Raw genomic sequence first — 6,000 nt, 5'->3', positions numbered from 1 at the left:
CCTCTTATTAGAAGTGCTTTGTAAATTCCACAGTGCTCTACAAGCATAAGAGAATATTACTCTTCATCTGTCCATTAGAGGAAATGAAGCAAAATGTCCAACAATTCAACAGCAGCAAGAAAGGGACTGAGCAAAAAGTTAATTGGATTAATTATTTTTTTAAAGGAGACTTAGAGCAGCATCCAAGAGCTCCAAAGATTGAACCACAGGTAAGAATGTGCCTCTCGGGGGCATTAAGGGGAGCTGATACCAAGAAGTTCAAGAAGAAAGGAAATGTTTTGAACGTGATTGTGGCAGCATGTGTACAGCACTGCTCGATGTGATTGAACTATGGAATGTTATGATATCTGTAAGAGCTCCCAAATTGGGGGGGAGTGGGGTGTCGGAGTTTAGAATGAGCCTCTCACAAATGGTTTCCCTCCATCGAAATCTTAGGGGGTTACAGATTCAAACTGGGGCTCCAACTGGATCTATGATGTAGTCCAAGCTTCTGACCTTCAGGAAACAATTCTTGGTTCTCATCTCAGCCGAGTACCCCATTCCTAAAAGAGAAGGAGCAAGAAGAGGAAGTGGTCCCTTGACACCAAAGAAGCCAGGGACTTGATTCACTATGGCTGGTGGAGCAACTAACGAGCCACCTTGGTTCAAGCACTCAGTTATTGCCATGGAAGGAGAGACGGAAGTCAGAGGGGAATGTGTGGAAAATAGGGTCATCCCAGTTCATGAAAGTCAAAGCCGAGGTAGAGCAGAAATTGCTTTCTGGGTAATCCAGCCAGCGCCTAGCAAAGCATGAGACCTCACTCAATAGAATGCGGTGCTGATGGCGGGGGGGGGGGGCGGGGGGGCGATGTCCTTGGTCTCCTTTCTTTTCTCTCTGTGACTCTACTGACAAAAGTGTCCTGAAAAGAGGACAGGGTGCAGGCATTAACAGTATCCCAGTGCTGGATTCCTTCTCACAGCCCTTCCCGATCGCCCCCGCCCCACCAACCTCAAGCCAGCCCCATGAAGCTGGAGAAGGTTTCACTTCCGCCTGGCTGCAGGAACCACAAGTCCCAGATGAGGTCGGAATTAGAATAATCACAGTCAAGATACACCCAGATGCTCTCACACACCCAGACGCGCGCGCATCCCCGGGCCCTGGGGCGCACATGAGCGAAGCCCTGCGCACCCAGCCCTGCTGATCGCCACCGCCACCGGAGCATCCTTGGCGCCTGCAACAGAAGCAACCTCCTCCCCACCTCCTTTCCCTCCTCCTCCTCCTCCTGCCGCTGACACCGCCGCAGCAGCTGCTGTGTCTCCCATCCCTGTTTATCCTCCTCCTTCTTCCCTCAGTTCTGCTCCACCCCCACCCACCCCCGCCCGGCTCCTCCTGTCCGGAGGCGAAAGACAGAATCATAGGCAGCACTTCCCCTTCACCAGGCCTAGGAGAGGTGGAAGCAGGTCGGTGTGGGGCCGCTTTGTTGGGGACTACTGGAGCGCTGCTGGCTCCAGGAGCCGCAGCGAGGGCTCTGGGAGGACTGAGGAGAGCTTCTGTCTCAGTTTGGGGTCTCGCTCTATGAATGGATGGGGCGACCGGGTGAGGCAGTAGCTTGGTGTTTGCATCAGTCCGCGGTCCCTGAGGCTTCACGGCGAGAGAGCACCGCAGCTGCCCGGACGCTTGCCCCCGCCTACCCCAAAGCTCTCTTTCTTTGAGCCCCCACTTCTCTGGGCTGAGCTCTTCTGGGAGCCCAGGGAGGTGGTGGGATGAGGAGAGATGGATGGAGCGGATCCAGCGGGGCACCTGGGTGCATAGGGCTTTGTTACACACAACAAAAACCAGTGCTCACCAGCTTCCAGCTTGAGGCTGGGTGGTAGTTGGCAGGCGCTGTGAGGTGTGGACCAGGCTGATTAGGGGGAATGTGCAAACATGAGGGGCGCTTCTTGTGTGTGACTGGGCATGCCAGAACACAGTGGTGTGTGTCGGAGAGATGATGCGTTTTTTGGGGGGGGATTCGTGAGTGTGTGTGTCTACGCCATGGGCCTGGACTACCCCTGGCATTACATGTCCTTGGGTCTCATCCTGTGCCAAGCCAGACTGCAGCCACATGCAGGCCGATCAGGTCCAACCTGTTCTGCCCACATTGAAAGAGTAATAATGGTTTCAAAGTAATGGAAATTCTGCCCCCCCCCCCGCCCTTCACCCCCAGCTGGCACTGTAGTTGACTGTTGCCTTGGTATTTCCAGCTAGGTTGATCTAGCCTTACTACAGACACCTTACAACTTTCTTAGTTGGTTTCTCTCAGCTGATCCAGATCTAAAGCTCTAAGGGTGATCCCTGTGGTGCCTCCTCCCTCAACTCCTTTTAACTTAGGAATCCCCTTGTCTTCTGCCCAGTGTCCCTGATGGCCTAGAGGGTTAAGCTTTGGGCTGTTCTCTTCAAGGTTAGCAGTTTAAAACCACTAGTATCTCCCCGGGAGATAGGTAAGGCATTTTACTCCCATCTCTCAAAATCACAAGGGTAGTTCTATTCTACCCTGTCTGATAGGCGCACTTTGAATTGAAAGCAAATAATTGGCAATGAGTTGTTTGTTTGTTTGTTTGTTTGGCATGTCTTACTGCTTTGATGGTAGTGGTGTGCTAGGATTTTAGCCTTATGTGTGAAGAAAAAAGAATATACAAGTTTGCACCCATGATAATCATGATTTTGGTTTAATGTTTTTCTTAGGCCCCAAGATGTGAACTGGTGTGGCTATTCTTATTTTTTAATATCAAAGCAAGAAGAGATTGATACAATGAGCAAAAGTGATAAATCTTTTTGAGGGTTTTTTATTGATAGTTTTAAGAAAACATAGTTTTTTAGGGATGAAAAAAGGGATAGTTATGGATAGTGTCAAGTCAAACGAGCTACATGTATCTATCCAACAGCAATAGGTATTGGTAGTCATGTTCTGGTTTGGGAAGTTAGAAATGAATGCAACATTAAATTTTCAGGGAGTGATAGCGTCTGGTGGACGAGCTTGAAAGTGTAAATAGACAGAGTAGAGCATGATAAAGGGACAGGCAGGGAAAAAAGGGACAGGCAGAGGGATTCCTGGCTGGAAGTGGGAAGTATGATCAAGAAAGCCTACACAGGGCAGAGGACATTTGAGTTGAGTCTTGAATACTGGATTTGTCAGGTGGCTAACTGGGAAATGATCTCCTAAGTTGAAGGAACCCTGGTAACCTAGTCTATCATGCATTGGGTTGCTAACTACAAGGTCAGCCGTTCGAAATCACTCGCTGCTCCAAGGGAAAAGAATGCGGCTTTCTGGAGTAGAAAAACCACAGGGTTGTTGTGAGCCAGAATCGACCCAATAGTGGTAAGAACTGAACTGAAAAATCAGAGGGGCCATAATTGAGTAAGACTGTAGAGAATCCTCAGAAACATGCCTGTCTTTAAATTGTCCAATTCGTGAGTCTCCCCGGACTGGAACCTTGGCGAGCCCCAAAGACACCAATATTTCAGATCATTATCAACTAGAACATGTCCCCATCTTCAGAACTAGCCGACTCATTTACTAATATTAGTGTATCTAACTTTAAGCAAATCTGATCTATGCAAATATGAATTGACAAGGCAAATGAACTATTTGGAGAGCATTCCACATTGCACAAAGTGTTGCTTTATAAAAAAAATCATACTTCACAGTCTTAAATAACAATAAGTCTGACCTTTACCTGTGAATCTTTTCACCCTAAGTCCATTTACATAGGGTTCTCAATAGTGTAGCCGATGGACAGATAATGAGCGGTGTACCTGCCACCCTCTTTTCTTTTTGGCACTGGACATCACCAGTTTAAATGCGGGCATTTCCCTTATGCTATGGAAAATAAAGGAAGACACGAAACTAGTAGCAGTAAATATTTAATATATGGGCTGTGATCTTTTGTCATTTGAATTGAATATAACATCAATCTCCATCAAGGCAGGGTCTTCAGGGACTTTGCACATTTTAGATACTTTTGGTAGAGTCTGTGGTAATTAACAAAAGCACAAGATTTCCGTGCTGCATGTTGGGGTTTGAAAGAGATAGGGCATGAGTACTGTCATCCTCAGGCAAATGACCAGAACTGGGCCACCTTACCGGCCTCCTGTTTTGTTGTGTTGGTGTTGATGAACAGCAGTAGAAGTAATCCTAAGAGATTGATGGTTTCTATTGAAAGTGCACCGTGAGCACAAAATTATGCTAGTTAAGAGAATGGGCTTCTTGGTCTTGAACCAGCATCCTAAGAACAGCCCCCTCCCACCCACACACACACTGTAAATGAAGCTCAAAACTAGCCCTGACCAGAAAAACTAAACTCACTGCCTTTGAGTCAATGATGACTCCCAATGACCCTAAGACTGTAGCTGTTTACAGGAATAGAAAGCCCAGTCTTTTTTCTTTCTATTCCACAAGGAATAGCTTGTGGTTTTGAACTACCAACCATGTGGGTGGTAGCTCAGTGCATAACCACAACACCACTAGTACTTCCTGAAAAAGTAGCCCTGAGTTTTATTTATCAGGAATTCCAGCAGAGGTTGGTGGGCTTGAATTGACATCCTTTCTACCCCTGGTGATACAGTGTGTTTACTCATTGGACTGCAAACCGCCATCAGCTTCTTTGGGGGAGAAAGATGAAGCTTTCTACTCCTGTAAAGATGCTCAAACTTGGAAACCCACAGGATCAGGTCTACCCTGTTTTACAGGGTTGCTGTGAGTCAGAATCCATCAACACGATGGTGCTGCGTTTGGTGCGTTGTTTTCTTAAGACCTGCTTCAGAGGAGATGCTGGGCTGGTGCCTTTGGTCTCCTCAAGGTGCTTTGTTCACTGGTGCTTTATTCCAAAGGTTTCAGGCAAGATTCCTAAGGAAAAAAATGTCCCCACCCACCTAGGGCAGTAGTTCTCAACCTTCCTAATGTCCTGACCCTTTCAGACAGTTCATGTTGTGGTGACTCCAAACCATAAAATTATTTTCGTTGCTACTTTATCACTGTCATTTTGCTACTGTTATGAATTGTCAAGTAAATATCTGATAGGCAGGATGTATTTTCATTGTCATAAATTGAGCATAATTAAAGCATAGTGATTCATCACAAAACAATATGTAATTATATATTGTGAAATATTAATTTATAATTACAAATCAATGAAATTTTATCTTAAAGCATGGTGTGGCATGGGTAACACTCTTCACGCTGGGTACCCGTATATGGGAAATATGTGTTTTCTGATGGTCTTAGGCAACCCCTGTGAAAGGATTGTTCGGCCCCCAAAGGAGTCACGACCCACAGGTTGAGAACTGCTAGCCTAGGGGCTTGGGCTCCAATAAAACGGAATGCTCACTAATCCAGTGGATAGATCCTGTGCTTCCCAATGGGTGTTCCAAAGAAAACTAATTTCAATTTCCTTAGTATCTTCAAAATAAAACATAAGAAAAAACAAATTCACTGCCATTAATTCATTTCTGACTTATAGAAACCCTATAGGATAAAATAGAACTGTCTGTCTGATGTGTTCAAACTATAGGCCTTGGAATTAGCAGCCCAATTTTTAATTCACTATGCCACCAGGACTCATTTAACTTACTGCCATCAAGTTGACTCTGACTCACAGATACCCTATTGGACAGAGTAGACCTGTCCCTGTAGGTTTTCAAGGTTAGAAATATTTACAGGAACAGAAAATCTCCTCTTTCTCCTACATAGTTGATTGGTGGGTTAGAACTGCTGACCTTACAGTTATCAGCTTAACTAATGGGTAACAACTAAGCAAATAGGCTCCCACCCCCAAGGCTCCTTAATAGGTTTTCACCACACACACACGCACGCACACGCGTGCACACACACACTGTCTGTCTCTCCCTAAATCATTTTGAGGTCAAAGTAAGTTGAGCCATTCGTGCTTAAACAGGAATAGGGTTGTTACTGCAGGGCTGCTAAAAGCCTTTACTAGGCTCTCATTTACTGCTACTGAGTCAAATCTGACTCTATAGGGCAG

The 6,000-nt window shown here is 46.0% G+C and overlaps 1 protein-coding gene across 3 annotated transcripts in view; it reads left to right on the top strand.

The window, feature by feature from the left end:
- The first annotated feature begins 1,068 nt into the window (after window positions 1–1,068).
- The window catches only part of PAK3 (p21 (RAC1) activated kinase 3), a 333,228-nt gene continuing 328,296 nt past the window's right edge, over window positions 1,069–6,000 (top strand). For 2 of the 3 annotated variants that reach the window (XM_075538540.1, XM_075538538.1), the window contains exon 1: window positions 1,069–1,440. The gene's annotated coding sequence lies outside the window, so the exon portion shown is untranslated. The remainder of the gene's footprint in view (window positions 1,441–6,000) is intronic. The other variant, XM_075538541.1, reaches the window with a different exon arrangement.

Source organism: Tenrec ecaudatus, chromosome X (genome assembly GCF_050624435.1).
Source record: "Tenrec ecaudatus isolate mTenEca1 chromosome X, mTenEca1.hap1, whole genome shotgun sequence".
NCBI classification, from domain to species: Eukaryota; Metazoa; Chordata; class Mammalia; order Afrosoricida; family Tenrecidae; genus Tenrec; species Tenrec ecaudatus.
This window is presented reverse-complemented; position numbering and strand designations above follow the sequence as displayed.